This window comes from Emys orbicularis, chromosome 8, assembly GCF_028017835.1.
Source record: "Emys orbicularis isolate rEmyOrb1 chromosome 8, rEmyOrb1.hap1, whole genome shotgun sequence".
Classification (NCBI taxonomy): Eukaryota; Metazoa; Chordata; order Testudines; family Emydidae; genus Emys; species Emys orbicularis.
The window spans coordinates 87,046,395-87,068,954 of NC_088690.1; positions in this window are offsets into that span (position 1 = coordinate 87,046,395).

The following is a 22,560-nucleotide window of genomic DNA, read 5'->3' on the forward strand; positions in this document are numbered from 1 at the left end:
GTTAAGTTAATATCCTTGCTATTCATGAGCATCAAGCATTTTGGTAAAGGAAAATCTCACTATATATTCTCTAGGAGCTCTGATTACATCTTAAAAATAGATTTGGATCACAAAAGAAATACCCACTGCCTACTAGTGGCTATAGATACCTTAAATGCCCATATATCCCATCACTCTTGATGCCTCGCCTTCACCTCCTTCCATGCCCCTCTGCCCGGTCATGTCATTCTTATAAGAACTCCCCCTGGGACATGGTAACTAGTAGATACCACAATGCAATCAGTCAGCATTTAAATCTTGGCTACTTTTATGGGGGCAGAGTTTTTAAAAGAATGCTATAAACATGTAGTCACCACAGTATTGGCCTCCGGGTGGTCAGAGAAAGCTCTGCCAGCCATTCCAGTGCTGAGGCAGATCAGTCACTTTATTATTAGTTCTGATGAGGATTTCCATACGCGATGGCACTACCTATAGCCAATGATCAATCAAAAACGCACAAACATATTTCCTGCCTTTGGAAACCAGCAGCATCACCCAAGGCCCCAAGATTTGTGGCACATCAGACCTAAACTATGTGGCAGCACAGCTGCATTAAATTATGCATCAATCTGGGAACCAAACGGCAATGATTAGGATGTCATTTGACAAACTACACATTGCAAAGATTATTTCTTTGCAGAATGGCAGAGGAATATCAGCTTAGCAAGTCTCAGGAGTTCTACTAGGAGAAACATACATCTACATAACCCCTGATACTATTGGGGAGGGAAGGGGGCAAGATAAATGCCCTCTGGGATTCCTAACAGTACAGAAGTACAGCTCCTCATAGCAGGTCCCTTCCCTTGTGCAGGTCCCTTCCTCCTTCCTCCTAACACAGACAGGAATGAAGGGCTGAGGGAACCCTGGAGGACAGCCATTCTCCCAGCCTCCATCTACTCCACCCAAGACAGGGATTCCCCCTTTTTTGCTTCTGGTTCTTACAACCATCACATTTTCTTTTCTGCTGCTTCTCACAGCAGAGTGCTCTAAAACCCACTGAATTCCTTCTTATGAGGAAAACACAAAGGATCCCCAATATAAAGAAGGAGAGCAAAGCAATATATGGAGAAGCTGAAAGGCTGGGAGAAAACAGGAGAATATCCATTGTTTTGCATTTGTATTAACCAGACATATTGATACGGTTATCTGTGTGATGTGAATATGTGGAATTCTCTTCAAAAACAAAGCAGAAATTAAAAGCACTTACAAACTGTGAAAGAGAGAGAAGCAGCAATTAGCTCCAAAATGGCTTATGGCTACAGTTTTTTGGCTCAGGTAAATTTAAAAGGGCAGCCCCAGAAAGGTATGCTGGTAAAATAGTTCCTATAAAAATACACCTTAGAGTTACTAAGGATTAAGTCAGTGAAAGATACTGTTGGTGAAGGTTTTTTCCTCTGGGTTGTTACTGTTATGTCATTTATAGCTATGAATCTGGACTATAAACAGGGTTCTGCTTATAACCTGAAGTTCCATTAATACTTCAAAGGAAAGGCAAATGCATCAGAACTAATAAAAACTGAGTTTTGGAAACATAGAGACATATTTTCACTATAATCAGCAGGTGATAAAACTGCGCAACTGCACAACAAGTTATTATAAGCTGTGTTTAATATTAATAAAGAAACTTTCAAGTCTGTTTCTACAATTTCTCCCAATAGTCTGGTAATGGTTTAAGATTAAATGCAACGTCCATGCTTGAGCTGTTATGGTCTACTATGTTAATGAGCTGTCCCTCAGTAGCTGCTTTTTAAATACATAACTACCAAGGACTTTTTCCACTCTCTTCAAAGCTATCAGACTCATTACTGACCTCTAATATAAATGTTAATTTGTTTTGTAAGGAAGTAGGAAGTATAGATTGGTTCACCCTTCACACAGTACAAGCGTATCCCCAAGTAGCATTTTCTTATTGATGTGTAAAATGAGCAAACATATGCTCCTAGGGCATATTGTTTGTACTAGTGTTGTATTTGCTGGAAAACCTCCTGGGAGATTCATTTTCACATTGGAAGAAAAGCGCTCTATATTGGCTAAATAGGTGCTCTGGTATGAGCAAAGACATGCGTGAAAGACATTTTACTCTGTAGTTTTCTAAACTGCTGATCATTAACCACATCTTCAAGCAAAAGTAGATCCCGCAGAATCATGGGATTAACTGACAGAGTGCATATGAGACAAGACACTACAACGTGAGGGAAGGCTTAGTTAATTCTCACCCTCTAAATGACAAGTATTATCTACCTCAGACATGGAAAATGCTGACATTGGGACAAATATGACGTTGAATCTATCCCACAGCAAAAGCCTTAGGAAGAGCTCATATGAGTGTCATTACCTTTATCCAACTGGAAATATTTAAAACTAGGTTTTAAAAAGATGAAGAAGGAATATGTGAGAGCTAAAGCTACTAAAAGCAGGGCATTGTCCTAATACTAGAGAAACTGAAGATAAAAAGGCTATCGTCATTACCTTATATAGTACCTACAGGGTGTTAAGTGCAGTACCCACAGGCAAGATGACATGGTCTTGGCTCCAACCAGCTTATCTACAACACTACAATACAAACAAAAGCTAGGGCATTGGATTTAACAACACTCCAATGAAATCAGTGGAACCAGGATCAAGCCCATACTTGACATGGGTGGCATCTTACTAGTTCCATGCTTGTTTAGTTGAGGGGAGTGACAAGGCTTCCAGTAAAGCAGCATGCAGCTTTCTCAATAAAGACTCAAAATCAGGTGCAATTTGGTTAACAACCAAATACTTGAGATGTCTTCGCAGATAGCTTGGATAAATTTTGCCAAACTTTTGGTGAAATTGGTCCAAGTTTTGAGAGAAACAAAAGCAACATTTAGGACTAAATATAAAACAAAGTAAGGCCCAGTTATGATTTGAAGAGGAGAGTCTTCTTATGGTTTCACTTCAAACTAGGAATAACTCAATGCTCTGAAGCTGATATTTACCTTAGCTTTCTGCCTGAACCTGAAACCACCATGTTCTCCATGGTTCTGCCATTATTATAGACAGAGCGGGTGGTGCTGTGTTTATTTAAGGTTGACCAACACTTTCCAGTGTAAGAACCTGTTTTCAGTTATTTATAAATTTGCTTGAAGCATTTAGTATTGAACCATTTGAGTTAAAATTTTCCATTACAGTGTCTAGGTCAGGCTGATTTTATTTTATTTTATTTTAATTATTATTACGTATACAGCTCAAACGGTATGCTAGATCTGAAGATAGGTTTATGTAGCCCATCCTTTCCTAACCAGTGCAGGAATGTTTCCTAAAATATATTTCTAGTGATTAATCCAGTTTAATATTAAATGACTAAAGTATTTGGGTCTTCTCCACTTTCCTTATCAGACTATTTCACATACAGGAGATTTCACAAGAGAGAATTTTCCTGATGTTCTGTCTAGAGCTGGTCAAAATAAAAATAAAAAAGTTTTGATTTCCCCCCCCCATTTTTGAATTTTGTCACTTCCAAAATTTGGAAAATGTCAACCTCCTCTATAGCTGCCCAAAAAATGTGATGGCAGGTGGGGATTTGTCACTTTTTCTTTTATCGAGCTTTGACAAGATGTCACTGAAACTTGAAAATTCAATAAATTTCAACCAGCTCTAACAGACTCAATTTATCCTTTTTAAATGTTAACCTTTGACTCCTGGGACCTCCTTATGCAATTTCTCTACATTTTTAGTGTTAACACCCTTCAAATACTTAATTTTAATTAATAAATGCATATCTTATCATTTGGTAGTGTGATGATTACATTTGTGAACCTCTACAATCATCCAGGGAATTCAGTACTCAAGAAGAACAGACAGGAAATGGCTAGTACTCAAAAAACACATCATTTTTTAAGAAATGACACACAATCTCTGTTAAAGAGCCATTCAAACTGGAACATAACTGTTAGCTACACCAGACGCCTTACATATTTACCAATGTATAAAGGCAGTGATCTTAGCATATATTGACTTGAAAGTTTGACTGCCTGTCATTTCACTAACAGTTGATTTATTTTACCAAATGTTGCCTTGGCTATTTTACTTGTGCAAATTTGATAGTTAATATCCCTGAGTTACTTCTAGACAACATACCAGTACAACTTCATGTATGTTGTGTAACCAACTAAATACTTAACTGATTTGCTACCTGTAATTAGCTCTTTGAAACACAAATATTATTTACAAAGTCAATAAGTTAACAAATAAAATAAAAGAAAAGAAAATACAATGTCTGAGCAATAAGTTTAATCACAGAAGGACTGGATTGGTCATAGGCTATAGAGCCTTTTAATTCTGAATTGCTGGTCTAAGTCTGCCTAGATTAGTAGAGTGAAATACATCAACATCCAAAGGCTGTTCAATATTATCTGTGCAATGAGGTGGGTGAGTTTCAGTCCAATTCCAAATGTTCACATCCCAAATCACCACAACTGGCACTCCCAGTAGGGAGGTCACAGAATAAACTGCCATACAGACCCCTAAATCCCTCATCTCCAAGGGACTGCACTGCTACAGACTAGGGACCTAATGGCTAGGCAGCAGTTCTGCAGAAAAGGACCTAGGGGTTACAGTGGACGAGAAGCTGGATATGAGTCGACAGTGTGCCCTTGTTGCCAAGAAGGCTAACGGCATTTTGGGCTGGATAAGTAGGGTCATTGCCAGCAGATCGAGGGACGTGATCATTCCCCTCTATTCTACATTGGTGAGGTCTCATCTGGAGTACTGTGTCCAGTTTTGGGCCCCAAACTACAAGAAGGATGTGGAAAAATTGGAAAGAGTCCAGTGGAGGGCAACAAAAATGATTAGGGGTCTGGAGCACATGACTTATGAGGAGAGGCTGAGGGAACTGGGATTGTTTAGTCTGCAGAAGAGAAGAATGAGGGGGAATTTGATAGCTGCTTTCAACTACCTGAAAGGGGGTTCCAAAGAGGATGGAGCTCGGCTGTTCTCAGAGGTGGCAGATGATGGAACAAGGAGTAATGGTCTGAAGTTGCAGTGGGGAGGTTTAGGTCGGATATTAAGAAAAAACTTTTTCACTAGGAGGGTGGTGAAGCACTGGAATGGGTTACCTAGGGAGGTGGTGGAATCTCCTTCCTTAGAAGTTTTTAAGGTCAGGCTTGACAAAGCCCTGGCTGGGATGATTTAATTGGGGATTGGTCCTGCTTTGAGAAGGGGGTTCGACTAGATGACCTCCTGAGATCCCTTCCAACCCTGATATTCTATGATTCTATGACTGTTCCAGGTCAGAGGTGGGGCAAACTGGGAGGGCAGCATGGGGAATTGTGCAATGTTGTTTGAACTACACCTGCTCCACGGATAAATAAATGACTCTAGTCCCTAGATCTGTCTGTCCGGCTTTCTTCATCAACATTAAAGTTACACACTAATTCAGATCAACAAAGGATAATGTAACCCATAGCAACATCACTGTTCAAACCAGCTCAGTCCATCGCTAATGAGCAAGTTTTGTAATTCAACCTTGTGTTAGATCAGTGGTTATATAGAACAAGTACTGCTCGGTAACTTACATTATAGGCACAAAAGAAATGAAATGATTGTATATGTCTCTTGTCACATCAACATCAGATATAATTCAGAAATGCTTGTGTGAGGAAGTATTGAAACTTCCAGTTTAGGCTCATGTTATGCTCTTGTCCCATTGCAGCATAGGCTCCAGAACAGCAATACAAACACCATGCAAACACCTTGTGGCATCTTAGAGACTAACACATTTATTTGGGGATAAGCTTTTGTGGGCTATCATCAGATGCATGGAGTGAAAAAAAGTAGGCAGGTATAAATATACAGCACATGAAAAGATGGGAGTTGCCTTACCAAGTGGGGGGTCAGTGCTAACAAGGCCAATTCAATTAGGGTGGATGTGGCCCATTCCCAACAGTTGACAAGAAGAGGTAAATATCAACAGAGAGAAAATTATTTTTTGATACTCACACCTTCTTGTCAACTGTTGGGAATGGGCCACATCCACCCTAATTGAATTGGCTTCATTAGCACTGCCCCCCCAACTTGGTAAGGCAACTCCCATCTTTTCATGTGCTGTATATTTATACCTGCCTACTTTTTTTCACTCCATGCATCTGATGAAGTGGGTTATAGCCCACGAAAGCTTATGCCCAAATAAATGTGTTAGTCTCTAAGGTGTAATAATATGACACAGATAACCATCTATATTGCAGTGTTTTGCCACAGGTAACGGGTGTTTTATTCCTCACAATTTTCAAATGTTCAATAAAAGTAACAAATTAATTTCTGATTCTCCAACATGCACCGTGTGCTTCTTCCTAAATAAATTGGTAATGAATCCAGATTACACATAGCCTAGCTCCTCTCTAACAGGCTTTGATGTATTTCTGAGTAAGGAATGCAAATTAAAGCCCAGAAATCTCTATCCAGTTTTTCATATTAAGAAGATATCATACACCTCATGCTACAAAGAAGTGAAATGAACATGAATGTCTTTGGTTTTAAAGTCTTAATCTGCTGAACTAAATATTTGAAATTAAGAAAAATAGTTAGCTCAAGCAGAGAAAAGGACTGGAACTCCAAGACCTGCAAACCAGTGCCAGGAACTGGAAGAAGTGGTGAAGAATCATGGGCACCTCTGACCCCAAGTAAACAAGAAAAGGGATCAAGATGTGAAGTGAAGTGAAGTTAGCTCAAGTAGCAGTAGCAGGTTTATCTTCTTTGGACTAGCCACTGAAAGAGGACAGGACTCATTCACACAGCCTATTACAACTACAGTATTGTATTTTCATTATATAGCATTTAGTAACATGGCATCTGTGTCCTTCTAATAAATTAACATTAAATGCTATATACTGTTTAAAGTGATCAGAAAATACTAAATTGTGCTTGTCACAGTTTCATGGCAAATGCATCTGTATTGTCCCTCATAGTCCCTCAAGAGTACCCACTACTCTTTGCTTCTGGCTCCCAGCCATCACCTCTCTTAAGCAAAGACCCTCATCTCACTCCCTCCTGAGCAGGGGATCTTTAAGGCTGCAGAGTTACTTGACTACACTATGATATCCCCAGCAAGACAGACTGCCTAAAAGGCCAGCTTCTGAACTTTGCGTTCTCTATAGAAACTATGACCAGCGTATTGCCTGCAGTTCTAAGTTACCACACAGCTCTTTCTAGGCAAGCAAATGTATTCTTAAGGTGAAAGTATTACAGAGAAAACATACTAAAAACAATAAAAGAACCTACTCGCATGCTAAAAAACTTACCAGAGTTCACCCCCAACTTCAACCTCTGACTCTGGTAAGAGTCAGTCCTTCAAAACCCACAGTTGTATTTTCCACGTGGTTACAAGATCACAACTGTCTTAATTCAGAACCAGAACAGAGACTGGGAAGATCAGCCTGTTTCTTTATGCATTTGGACCTTTGCTCTCCAGTCTCCAGGAACAAATGATCAGCAGACAATGACCCCCTCCTCAGGGTATAGTTTCCAAAGCTGGGGTTTTGCATAACCAGAGGTGTGGAATTTGCATTAAGCCTCCCACAGGTGTTTCTCAGGAAATCCACTTCACACTTATATTCCCAAAAGTCCATTCTTGTCTGGCATATTTTCAATATAGTCCAGGGATGGCCAAACTTACTGACCCTCCGAGCAACAAGTTCGAAAGCCAGGGCAAGCCTGCTGGGGCTTGGAGCTTCAGCCCTGTGGCAGGTTGCTGGGGCTAGAGGCTTCTGCCCTGCGGGTTTGGGGAAGCTTGGGGTTTCAGCTTGCCAGGGCTCAGGGCTTCAGCCCCACTCCCACTGAAGCCCTGAGCCCCAGCATGTGCCCCTCATGGGACTGAAGCCCTGAGACACCCCACCACCCCACCTCAGGGCAGAAGCCCCAAACTCCTCCAAATGGTCTGGCGAGCCACACTTTAACTGTAAAACAGCTGCAAGCAGCTCACAAGCCACTGTTCGACCACCCCGATATAGTCCTTTGAGCTCCTAGGCCTCACATTACTTCCTTCTCCCCTAGAAAGGTTACATACAATCCTGGTCCTCAATGATACATAAACTTTGCATTTAATACAGTGAACCCCAAGGATACTTAAACTTAATTCAATAAGGTCCCCCAAGGATACTGCAGGAAATTGCCATAGCTGTCACATCTCCCCACTAAAATGAAATCTATAGAGTAATTGTTGATTCTCAAGTTAATAAAACTAAACTTTTAGAACAGTTTCCTCTACTGCACTCAGTATCCTGTTTCTCTATAGGTCTTGCCTATATTTGACCTATTTTCCTAAAATTTTCCACCACTGATGATAGCTGTATTGGTAGTGCTCATGTAGCTAAAGTGCTGCCATTTCAACTACCATGTGACATAACCTGGCTCTCAGCAGGGGTAGATGAATCAGTGGTTAAAACACTGGTGACCTGTTTACACTGGTGTTTCTACCTTTGATGCTGCACCAGTGGGACAACCTAAGAAAATAAGGCTAATGTAGATATGTCCTTATTGTTGTGGTGCATACACACTGTACTTCAAATCGCAGTATCCACAGAATATGATCCAGAACTTACTACTTTCCTGGAGTTAAACATAAATATCAACATGATATATATCTCAGCCTAAGATGTCTCCTAAGTTTGGCCATTACTAAGGTTTTCCCAGATGGACCTTTCTGTTCCTGCCACTAGTTCTTCTCTGCCTCACAGAAGGCCTTCAACCCCTCTGACCATACTGAATTGCAGTTAATAGTATTCAACTGAGCTAATGCTGAAGAGTCAGCAGAAATAACTCCATGTCTATGCAGGGTACTGGACTGTGACACCTTATTGTATTAGATAAGCAAGATGGCTCCTTCAGTGTATGACTTAATAGCTCCCCTCTGATTTCAAACTATCTGGATCAGGTGGATTCTGCAGTTTCCATTGGCTATGGAGTGGAATCCACTAAAACTACCCTCACCATTTCTGCTTACAGCTTCAGTAAACTTGGCCAAATTCACTCCATTGTAATTCCTCTGAAGCCTCCATTTCACTCACTTCGTTTAATTGAAACATTACATAAGAACATTACACTTTTTAATAGTCCATGTGATAATCAAGGCCAACTCAGGTACCTGGCAAAAAATCAATGGTGAGTTGGTTTGGTCAGACTTCATTGGTGCTGGCTATTTTGAATGCAAGTAAGTACAAAATTGTACTATAAAAACAAAATGTTTCAAATAATATATTAATTCCCCAAGATTTACTTAGCTGGAATCTGGTACTCATGTCTAAACATGGGAGAAGAGAGGGGAGAGCTCTACACCCCTCCCCCCTACCCCCCAGCACCTCAGAGAAAAGATCTAAACCAGGATATAGAAGCTGTAAATACAGAGTTATAACAACCAGCAGGAATCTATGAAATTGTAATTAGGAATATAAAGTTTGGGTTATAAAACCAAGAGGGACAAAGAACTTTTCAAATCAAAATGAAAGAATGCTTTAAAATCAGATATTAAAAGACCAGATAGAGTAAATCCCTATACAAACTTAAAAAAGAAACAATTTGCTACAAATAGTTACATTGTATTCCAATTTATGCATGGTAGGTTTTTTGCTACTACTGTATATTCTGTTGTATTGAATTATAAACCCACTACCCATAGAGGCAGTTTTTGATTTGATTTCCATTGCCTTCGGCAAGCATGATTGAGGATCCACAAGGATGTATAAGATGTTGATTGATTCATTTGATCCTGGGAGATAATAGAAAGTGTTTAAATTGATTGTAAGAAAAAGAAACCTAAGGCTGAATTGGGACTTTAGGCAAACTGTAGACAAGATTTTTAATGTTACATTTGATATAATTTATAATATAAGAAACAGGGTGTTTTTTTTTTATCCTAACTTTCCACATAGCCCTATCACAGGCTAAGACACTATCTAATGGATTATGTGCTGTAATTACTGAGAAGAGCAAAAGGTTTTTGAAAACTTTTTAGAAACACAAAGTTTAAAACTGTTAGATGGATTTAACTAAGTAAAGAAGGAATATTAGAAGCTTAATATCCTTGCTGGGTCCAGTTTGTTTCCACTGCAGTACAATCCTTTATATTCAAACCAAGCCCTTTATAACAAGCAATTGCTGGCTATATGCCTCAAGTTCAGAATTATGTGACTACAGCATGTACAAAAACCCCAGCAGTGACTTACTGTTGCTTGTTGCAGAAGCCAGCAAAAACAATCTTTGTCTTTTACCACTTGAGCACATAGGCCAGGGATCAGTTCTTCCTGATCTGCTACACTGGCACAAAGGGGCCAGAGGGCTGCTATAATTCCCGCTCATTGCTCAACCACATTGCTTGTGGCACAGGATGTTTCAAGGCAAATCAGGAAGAGAAGAGTGAGTAGCTGAGGCATTCTGCAACCCAGCAATTCTGTGTTACTGTCATGGCTCAGGGAGCCATTGCAGAAGGGATACAAGCTACAGCAGCAGTGCCAGGATCCAAACCAGCTCCTTGCACTCTGGGTCCTTGGATTATCTGCTGAGAATATCAATAAAGCTACCAACTGGTGCCAGTTGATGGAGGTGTAGTAGTACTGGTCCATGGGTAGTTAAATGGAGACCACTGACAGTCATCACTTGGTAATAGCTGATCTGTGCTAGTTTCAAGCTCTTGGCCTACAGACAAGAGGCTCTATATCTCATTGCCTGAGCCAGCCAATCCAGTATAATTCATTGAGCTGTCTAGTTTCAATATCACATTTTATAAATTGGATCATTAGGGCAAAAGTGTGCTGCACACTAGTGGGTGTAATTCATGCTTAATAATATGAAATTTCTTCTTTGAGAATATTTCACCAGAAATCCGTTAGTTCAGGATATCATTTCAGGTGATTTCTAGTTGAACATCTGGGTCTGAATCCTTTAACCTTGTGTGCGTATTTCATCACTTTGCTTCTTCAGCAGTTTCTTCCCTATCTGCTGTTTTTTTAATTTACCTACTTTCTCACTGTTGTTCTGTGTTTAGGTTGGCATTCTTGTTTTTGCCTCTCAGATAATTTGACCATTTTTAATACAGGGTGATTATGTTTTCACCTAATTATTTCTCCTGTCATATTTATGGGTAAGCTTTTTCATTTCACTGTCTCCTTAGCAATAGCACCTAGACACTTTTATGGAGAGAAACTGGTATGAAGGGGAGTCTGATCACCCATTTCCTGGAATTTATTGAGGGGGTCAGCAAACATGTGGACAAAGATGATCCAGTGATAGAGTGTACTTGGATCTTCAGAAAGCCTTTGACAAGGTCCCTCACCAAAGGCTCTTAAGCAGGCATGGGATAAGAGGGAAGGTCCTCTCATGGATCAGTAATTTGTTAAAAGATAGGAAACAAAGGGAAGAAATAAATGGTCAGTTTTCATAGCGGAGAGGGTCCCCCAAGTATAAGTAGTGGGACCAGTGCTGTTCAATATATTCTTAAATGTTCTGGGAAAAGGGGTAAATGGTGAGGTTGCAAAGTTTGCAGACAACACAAAATTACTCAAGATAGTTAAGTCCGAAGCAGACTGCAAAGAGTTACAAAGAAATCTCATAAAAGTGGGTGATTGGGCAACAAAATGGCAGATGAAATTCAAGGTTGATAAATGAAAAGTAATGCACATTGGAAAACATAATTCCAACTATACATAATAAATGATGGGGTCTAAGGGCTTGTCTTCACTACCGGGGAGATCAACGCTGCTGCACTCGATGGAATGGTCATCAATTTAGCAGGTCTAGTGAAGATACGCTAAATCAATGGCAGAGCTCTCTCCGGTCAACTCTGGTACTCCAGCTCCAGAGAAGAGTAAGGTAAGTTGACGGGAGAGCATTTCCTATTTATGCAGCGCAATGAAGACACCATGGTACGTCGACCTAAGCTACGTGGACTCCAGTTACATTATTCACTCAATAAAGAGATCTTGGAGTCATCATGGAAAGTTCTCTGAAAGCTCAAAGTACAACAACAGTCAAAAAAACTAGCAATGTTAGGAACCATTAGGAAAGGGATAGATAATAAAATAGAAAATATCTTAATGACACTATGTAACTCCATGGTACGCTCACACCTTGAACACTGCATGCAGTTCTGGTCAGTCCATTTCAAAAAAAGATATATTAGAATTGGAAAAGGTACAGAAAATGTCAACAAAAATCATTAGGGTTATGGAACAGCTTCCATATGAGGAGAGATGAAACAGAGTGTTTCATCTTGGAAAAGACATGACTAACAGGGGATATGAGAGAATGGTGTGGAGAAAGTCAATAAAGAAATGTTATTTAGCCCTTCACATATCATACTGACTTGGGGTCACCTAATGAAATTAATAGGCAGCAAGTTTAAAACAAACATAAGGAAGTACTTCTTCACACAACGCACAGTCAACCTGTGGAACTTGTTGCCAGGGAATGCTGTAAAGGCTGAAAGTATAGCTGCATTCAAAAAAGAATTAGATAAGTTCATGGAGGATAGGTCCACCATTGGCTATCAGCCAAGGTGGGCAGGGATGCAACCCCATGTTCTGGATGTCCCTAAACCTCTGACAGCCAGAAGCTGGGACTAGACATCAAGGGATGGATCACTCAATAAATTGCCCTGTTCTGTTCATTCCCTTTGAAGTATCTGGCACTGGCCACTGCTGTAAGGCAGGATACTGGACTAGATGGACTATCGGTCTGATCCAGTATGGCCATCCTTATGTTTTTATGTTTCTATTAGCTTTATTTTAATTTGTTCTGTTGCTTTTGTACTTTCCAAATATTTATGTTTCACACTTCTGTAACTTGGTAAAGGTTAGTGATATACCCTAGCCAAAGCCTAAAAATCATATACATTATATTAGTTTAAATTCTTAGTTGATATTTTAATTTAAAAAAAAAACCTATTTTTCAATTTCCTTCCAGAAGCATTGTAAGTAATACTTTCAGCTGTATGTCACAAACAATCAGGTTTTGAACTACTAATGGTTCATATATTGGATCTTTTTGCTGCAGTTCAATACCATTCATAATCAAAGACCAAATGCTTCCCATCCTACTTCTGCAAGAGGACAAAAAGGAAAGTCATGGACCCACAGCTGGGTGGAGGAGGAGCACTACAAAGGAATAGCTCCTTTGGTTCTCCCACTGAAGCTATACTGGATGTCCAGAGCTGAAAAGACAAGGAGGTTATAGTGCTCATGTGTAGGAGTCAGGGAACAATGCACATGCACAGAGCCTCAAACAAATAACCCTGGTTCTTTAAGAACTGAAACTCTTCTTGGCCCACCCCCGCCCAATCCATAAGGAGAGAAAATTCAAGCCTCCAGATCATTTTGAAACCTGCATGGGGGAAAAAAACACATAGGCAAAGATTTGACCGTAGGTCTTTACTTCCATAAATCAATGATCTGTAAAATATAACGAGATTCTCCCCCCCCCCTCAATGGCAAAGGAAATACTAAACTTGAATTCTTACAAGAAACTTCAGTGTTTGATTTTTTGTTTACACTACAGTAAAGATACTGAAATACTGACAGGGCTGTGATACTACCTCTCCCTGCTAACATCTCAGTCCCACACTGAGTACACTGAATTGTGACCAGTTCCCTATCCCTGAAGAAGAGACTTGTGGCACTAGGGTAAAGCATCAGGCTAGCTAGTCTAGAAGGTGAACAGTTTGTTTCTCCATCTGCATTAGAATCAGTTTTATTTTTAAGCTTAAATCAAATTACCGGTATTTACAATATATATTAGAGTTAACAAGACCCAAAGCTCTTTTCTAGTAGGAAATGGAGCTAGCTCCAGATGGCAAAGGGTGACCCTCCTCTTCTACCCGCATACTTCCCAGTTGAAAGGAGCATGCTGGTTCTTGGATTCGCCTTATTGATCTATTTGGCAAAAGGGGGAGTGATGCTGCTGTCTTGGGTTTAAGAGTTGAGTATGTACACAAGAAGGCAAATGGCTGGCAGGAGAGCATTATATCACTGGCTGATAACACTGCAGAGCAAGAAAAATAGGCACACCAGGACTGTGGAGTTGCCATTGACAAGTATTATATGCAGTAGCCTAACATGGTAACAGGTACAATCTAATAATACCTGGCACACACATAGCATCTACCATACAATGATCTCCAGCACTTTGTAAACATCAGTAAACCCTCAAAGCACTATATAAGGAAGATAAGGGATGAATATGGATCACTGGGGTGGGAAAAGTTGGCTAGCTAAGGCTATTTAGCAACACTATAGAATAGTTTAGGTCAGGAAATAAAGATCTGTACCCAACAAACTACAGGATAATGTGAGGTAGGCTGAAGGTACTTACTAAAAAGTTGAATCTGGATAGGTGCTGTGAGAATCTTTATAATCACCATGGTTAGTTTCTCTATTTCTTGTCTCTTCTAAAACACATGAGCCCTGATTGTCCACTTACACTGATGTAAATAAGCAGCAAATACACTGAAGCCAATAGAGTTACCTAAAAGCTGTGAGTGAGGGGAGAACTAGGACCACCATGGGTGGCAACTCAGTGCTATGCTGTCAGGTCATGTAAGCAGTACAGACTCATTGGAAAGAATGGAGACCAACTGAGTAACTATCACTTCCCACAGCACCCGATGTTCGTTGGAGGTCTCACATCCAAGTCCTGATCCACTAATCCCATCAGGCTGCTAATCTTGTGCAGCGTGATGGGATCATAGCTCAAGGTGGTATGGCTGCAGGCAATTTTTGTCAAGCCACAGAGTCACAAATACTCTAATATTCTAGCACTCAGGATACGAGAGTCTGAAGAAAATGTTGTCAGAATTGCTTTTATCTACAGCATAACACACATGTTATGGAGGTGATGGTCATGACTTCATAGGTAAGGTTATGCTGAGTACTTAAATATTCATATGGCAGTATACTTACACACAAAATAGATAGAAGTGAGAATAATAAGTTCACAAGTGAAGGCCATAACTAATGAAAAGCAATGCTGTTAAAAATAACAGCATTGACGTGCTGGTGCTATACTACAGTAGTTAAAAACAGCTTCAGTACATAAATGCTGCTTTCAACATGGCTAATATAAATGAGAGCTTACTGAGGTTCTCTGTTATGTATAAATACACGGTAAAGTTATCTATACTTGTGCCTAGCCCAAGTCTCCTCTTCTCTCTCTGGAGTAGCTTTTCCTATGAGTCAAGCTTTACCCTTACTAATACCATTGCCACATTTGTGTCAAACTGAACTGCATGGCTCAGTGCTAACTAGAAGTAAAAATACAAAAGGAACAATTGGGGGTAAATAAATCCCCAAGCTCAGAGATCACATTGACAAGTGTGGAGTGCAGGAACAGAGCTGGAATAAAATTATTATCTAACTGATATTCATAGTGATGACAGACATGAATTGCGGGCTTAGTGGGAGATACCAGGTCGTTTCTATGAACTTTTTTCTTGTTGAGTAAGATGGCATCATGAACTATTACTTGTTGTAGTTTGTGGGGAAATTAAAAATCAGAACTGGTTGAATTTTTGTTGAAAATATTATTTGGAAAATGTTGTTATTCAAATCTTTGTGCATTTTTAGACTAGCTACATTTGATTAAGGCAACGTTCATTGAATAATTAAATCAGTGAATACTTTTTCCTTATCTTCAACCAGATCTATTAAAGATAATTAAATGTGATGTGGTACTAGCCAATACCATTGTCATTTATGCTCAACACAATAGTCACCCCATATTGGCAGATGATTTAAAGTTTATGAATGAAAAAGGTGGAACAGGTGAAGTGGACCATCATTCTAAATATTTCTAAAAAAGGACCCAGGCAAAGAGAAATCACAGCACCATCTGAGATGCAAAAATATGTCTAGAAATATAAAATACCATCTCAAGATGTGAGCATCCTAAGGAAACTACTAGATTAAATAAAATCTGATAATCTACTGGGGAAAAGTTTCAAGTAACAGTGAAATGTCTAGCATACAGCCCCATAAATGACCTATGTTACTATTCTTAACTTGTAGAAAAAAGATATTTCTTTGTGTGGGGAGCAGAAACACATTACTGCCATAAATACAGTTAAAATAACAGCCATTAGTTATGTACTGCAGGACCTACAATATTTCCTTCTACAGAACCAGTGAAAGGAGCAGATATTAACTATCCTATTCCCTTACTTGTGCTGACAGAGAAGCTGGTCCTCACAGAAATTAAAAGAAATGATAGATTTCACATTCCTTTAGGAAAGCAGTAGGGACAACATCCCCCTAAACAGAAAAAAGTAAATCCTGTCTCTTCAGTGTTGTAAACACACTAAGCTACATACCCACCAAATAATTTATTTCCAGTTTAGCACAGTTTCAGAACCATCCAGCCTAGACCTACAATTCCATTAAAATCACATTTTCTATACATTCATCCAACTCTTATTCTGACCAGTTTGTGTCTTAAATGATGTGCTTCACAAGTGCAGTCTTAATGATTCTTGTCGAAAATTTAGTGTGATCACACAAATAAGACACTGTATTTGGGACCAAGATCATGTGTAAACTTTTTTCGTGCAGAATATACACAAGAATCTGGCTGCTCATGGAGATCCCAGTGAAACCCTAAATGATCTCTAAATTAGAACCTGAGTGAACTGGAATGGTGGCTCAAAGTGTTAGAAGTACATCAATATGATCTATTACACAGGATGGGAAAAACAAAGAGCTAGAACATCTCTGCTCTGTGCATGAAAGTGATCCAGATATAGCGGATCTGAACTGATAGGTGAAAAGAAACTGGTAATCTCATCTGGACTATAGCCAAATAATTTACCTTGGCACAAAGCCACCAGCCTTTAGGAAAATCCCACTGTAGATAATACTGCAGCAGCTAATCTCATTAGCAACACTGGCTATCCTGAGAACATGAAACCTGTCCTTTGCTCTCTATCCTGGCCTCCTGGAGCAGATCAAACTTCAAGGTCTCAGTCCTTCAAGTCACTCAATGTCCTAGGCCCAACATATCTAAAACAGCCTAAAGTTCTGGGATGAAGATCATGCTTAACAATTCCACTCCTTAGGTATAATAGAGCTGACTACCATGCAGAAGACAGAGCTTTTGGAGAAGGGGCTAGGTGCAGTGATGAAGAGGTGTGAGAGGCTGGTCTGAGACTGTAATAAACTCCCACTGGAAATAAGGACCATCACAAACCACACCATCTTCTACTCCAAGTGCAAGACACATTCCTTTGACCTTATTTAACATAAACACATAGCTATGCGCACATTTAAAAAAACCAAATCCCTACCAAAATCAGACACGACACCACTCTGGAAGAGAGAGAGGGAGAATGAATCACAAGACAGATGCTATGTTGTCATATAATATACAATGGAGCATGTTCAAATACTACAGTGACAAGGACAGTAGAAGAAACTTTATAGAACAAAATAGTTTTGTGGAACAATCCTTCCTTCTGTGACCACAAGAAAATTCTTCAGCTGGAAGTGACTGTGACTAGGTGGGATTAGAGCATGGCAGCATTCCCTGATGACTCAGGGTATTTCCAAGTCCAAGCACCCTTAAATGTAAATGACACTGTCATGGTCACCACTGTCCAGCCATTGGGATGGGAGAATCAGTCAATACAATCACATTCTATGGCACCTTCCCTTCCTTGTGTAACTACAGGTTCAATGTTGGGAGGTTGCCTCTTGACTATTCCACAGCAATAATAAATTCTTCCACCTGATGGTACAGTTATCTGGGTACTCCATAACATATCCCCCTTTCTCGCTTTCTGTAGGCTTCTTTATGGAAGTGGATAAGCTAATCACATGTTTTTAAATAAGTTCTTAAATTTCCTCACAGTTCTAGCAGATCCTGTGGAATTTTGTAGGTCCCTCAAGACACAACTAAGGAATTTTACCCCTGGCTTCTGCAATCCCTTTGTGGAGGATTTTGCAGAAGTCTCATTTGTAGCTATTGTGTTTGCATATGCAAATAAGATTATCATCATTTGCCATAATAACCTCCATTGTGCTGAATGACTTCATTGTCTGCAATAATGGCATATTTGATGACAGTTCCATAGGAAATGTATAGAGCTGACGCATGCTGATGAAGTATACATTGTTTCCAGTTTAGAACAGATATATTGCATTGTTTGGCATGATAGCTAGTGCCGAGACTTACCCAGCCATAAGATCATATTATCAGTGTATTCATCCGCTTAAACAACTGAATGTCAGCAAAGTTCATTGCAACTGTAGAGGTGAATGTGAAAGGAGAAAAAATGTGTATGAAATAGCAGTAAAAGAATAAATGGGACAGACTGTGAAATGGGACAGTAATGCAACAGCTGTGTGCAGTGACCCTAACAGTTGCATATCCAGCAGAGGTACAAGACAAAAAAAAATGGGAGTAAGCCAAAAGTAATGCAAAGATGAGGGGAAAGGGGGTTGAAGGGAGGAACAATAGGAAGCTCAACTAGCAGCTCCCTTGTGGAATGCTTCAAGAAAAATTCTTCTTGAATATGTTATTTGGTAGCAACAACATTTACTGTTTAATTAATTTGTGGGGAATACAACTTGGCCACCTCTAATGGTGATTATTTGAGGCTTATGTCAACCCATACCTTACTCTACCTTTAAACAGCAATAGTCTGGTAAACATCATGAGGGGAAGAGGAGGGAGTGGGTGAACCAGAGCCAGCAGAAAAACTGTATTTGGATCTTTTGGTCCAGACTGGAAATCAGCACATTCCATCAGAGTGACTCATTTTGACTCTTTCCTCAAATGCTTGCTTTCATCCCATACACTAGTGGGTCTACCATGCCGTATTCTTAGGGTGGTGCTTTTACAATTCAAAGCAGTTTTTTGTTGTTGGTGGTGGGTTATATGTCAGTTTGGCTTCTGTCTCTTTCTCACCCTTCACTTCAAGTGATGGCTGCTATAAAAACACCTAAGAGAGACAGACAGAAAGCAAGGTAGCAAAAAGTGCTATGAGCAACACAATAAAATAAATGCTGTTAACTAGTTTATAAGGGTTGGCTTGGTTTGCTTGAGTTCACAGTAAGTAAATAACATTTGAACAAGGCTTTGTCATTCCATAATTTGAAATACACCCAGAGATAAATTCAGCGCTGGTATGAGTAGGTGCAACTCCTCTGAAGTCTGGCTTAGGCTCCCTATGTGTAAAAGAATTCTGCCTGTTGAGACTGCCAACTAAGAGATAGTTGTGCTATTTTGCTTCATTAGTTGAAAAAACTGTCTTGGCGTGACATATATGTCACTCTTTTAGAGTTTCAGGGGGTAGCCATGTTAGTCTGTATCCACAAAAACAACAAGGAGTCCAGTGGCACCTTAAAGACTAACAGATTTATTTGGGCATAAGCTTTCATAGGTAAAAAACCCACTTCTTCAGATCTGAGATGAGAAACTGAGAAGTTGCAAAAATGTAGAACACTTAGTGATACATTTTCACTACACCTTGCGCATTACACTTATGAAATGGTATTGTTTAGCTTATCACTTTGGGCCAGATGGTCAACCCCTGACTCACACTATTGAGCAGTTATACAAGTAGTTCCAATGAAATGAGAGTATTCATGGGAGTAGCTGCCCACCAATATGCATAAGGGGTTGACATTCTGGCCCTTTCTTCATAACAAAGAAACTAACTAATTAACTAAATAAAGGGCACTAAAAGGAAAACCCAAATAGTTCTAGTTTTATCTGAAAAATAGCATGTATTCCTGCAAATATTTGGGAAATTAAACAAACCTAAAGCAATAAAAATATCTGTGGCCTCTTGATTTTATAATTGACTAATTCTTACTTTCCACATTAACTAACTTCCAAGTTAGAATTTTTTAAGTCAGACCTGCTGGATTGTGTTGAGATATTTTTTATATTCTCAATTATTCCAAGTAGGAACACTGGAGTGTATATTAGTTTGTATAATCTATTGCATATGAATAGCTTCGTTATTTGTGCAGCAAAACAACTGACTCAAGATTTTCAGATTTGTCACAAACTGCTATTTTCTTTCTCATCCAGACAAAGATTGCTCAGGGGATGATTTACATTCCTTGTGAAAAGAGTCAGTTAATATTTAAATTGTGATACTTGGCAGATCAAGTTTGGTGACTCTACACTTGGAGCTGTGGCATACTATGTTCCTGATGAATAACTGTGCCTTCAATGCTGTCAATCCTTAGCTTTCATGGAGGAGATAGTTTGTTCTTAAAAAAAACCCTTTTAGGGATTTGTGGAGAGAAAATCTTGGTATAATAAATACGTATCATTTGTGTTGGTACCTAACTCTCCAAACTTATTTTATTGCATAGTTTTAATGAAATATACATAGGCTTGGCAGAATTCATTTTTTAAATAATATCAATGTTTATTTTTAAGCATTTTTTTCATTTTTTATAGATGTACATGTTCACTGTTGCCCAAAATTATGGTTGTTAAGCTTTTTTATTTAAATGTTTACAGTTGTGGGAAATTATGGTGGGTCAGACAACAATTATTTCATGACAGTAGTAGATTTCTAAAACTTAAAGCTTTATAACCATTAAACCACAAAATGTCAACATCACATGTCAAAATATGCAAAGGAAATATCCTTAAATCAAATTCTAATAAGTTCTCAGGCAGCATTTTTCTTACTTTGCCAATGAAATATTTTTTCATTGGTTTATGTGTGAAACCAACATTTATCAATAAAAATCTAATCCTTCCAAGCTTAAAAATACAATATTTCTAAGGCTCAAAAGAAGTGGCTTTGTAGTCCCACAAAATGTACAGTGGTGTTCTCTGAAGACTGAAACAATTTGCAGAACTAGTTTTCATTCATGAATAAAACTGTTTTTGAATTTATTTATTATCTACTACTCTGCAAACACTCACAAGAGTATGCTTTCTGGTTTCAGTGGGACCATTCCATAAGTATTACTCATGTTTAAGTGCTTCATGTCTGGGCCCTGGATGATGCTCTCTGTAAACACAGAGACTTTGGGGATGATTTCAAGCAGTTATTGGGTCCCAATCCTGCAAAGACTTAGGTACACATATAACTTCTACATATGGCTAATAGTCCTACTGACTTCAATAAATGAATGCCAGTGCACTGTATATGAAATCAGCCTGGCAATATTTTTCTTTAGAGTTATGGGATGACATTATGGCTCTGATTCAGGAAAACATTTAAGTCTTACAGAATTCATTGGGATTTGACCATTTGCTTGAGTGCTTTTCTGAATCTGGGTGCTTTCCTAAATAGAGATTACATTTCTATTTACCTTTTCTCTTATATGCATTAGTCTTTCTCCTATAGTGTCTTCATTTTATGTTTTCTGCTTGAAGTAGTTAGTTGAGTAGAACTTTGTAGCAAAAATATTAGCCCTATCCTGATCAGCATCATTCCCAACCGCATTTGTTAATAGGAGACCCAATTTACATTCTCATCCTAAGAGAAAGGTCCTCTCCATAGCCAAATAAATTGCTGTTGTCATTTATTACAGTTTTATTTTTCTATCATGAGAAATTCAGGTGTGTGCTGGGATTTTGTAATTCTTAGAACTAAACATTTCTGGCTCTTGTCTTTTTACTTTTTATTTGTGTATGCATTTCTATTATTGTGAAAATGTTCAATAAATAACAAAAATATATACATTCTTAGGAAGAGAAGAGGAAGTCTCTCATTTGAGCCACTTTTCTTGATATCCAGTGTATTAGCTTGTTTCAGAAATGCTGAATGTTTACCACTCATCACTTAAATTCCATTCTCCCCCTAATACTAAATAATCTGGACTCTTCATTTTTTATCCTCTTCATTTACTGTATGTGCCTTATGGCTAGGCATATGAAAGAAGGTACTGCTCTTAGATTTCTCACAGCTGTCTTGCTTACTAAACAATCTTCACCAAAATATGCATAACTTACTCTACTTAAAATTAGAACTAGCCTTCTGAAGAGCACACAAGTAAATGGAAGAATACAATTGGCAGTGTGTCAATAGATACAGTTGGCATTGACGAATTGAGAAGAAAAAAAGTTTTTAATCAAAAGATGTCATATTTTTCATTCTGTATCCTTCTTGAGGTAGCAAGGACTAACAGTGAAGAGATTCACTTCCCTTACCAAATTGATTAGTTTGGAAACAATCACTTGTGTAATTAAGATAGGTCAGGCCAAGTTTCTCTATAAATAATTCATAAGGAAACTACTCTATAAAAACCTGAAGAAATGTCAGTCCAGGTGCACTCTTCTTAAACTATTTCTGTATAAATCAATTAAGGTGTTTTATTTTGACACCCAGTGTCACTATTTACCAAATTTGGATAGACAAGTCCATCCCCACTGCATGCATTTGCAAATAACTTTACTCATTAATGTTTAATTAAGACAGAGGAAAACTGTCCTTGATATTTTGCTGCAATTAGTGCTCTCTCTACCCCACTGACTTTCCATGATGAATTACTTTTCAAATGAAAAGTGAAGTGATTAAATAAAGCTGAAGATTCTCTATCCATTGCACAT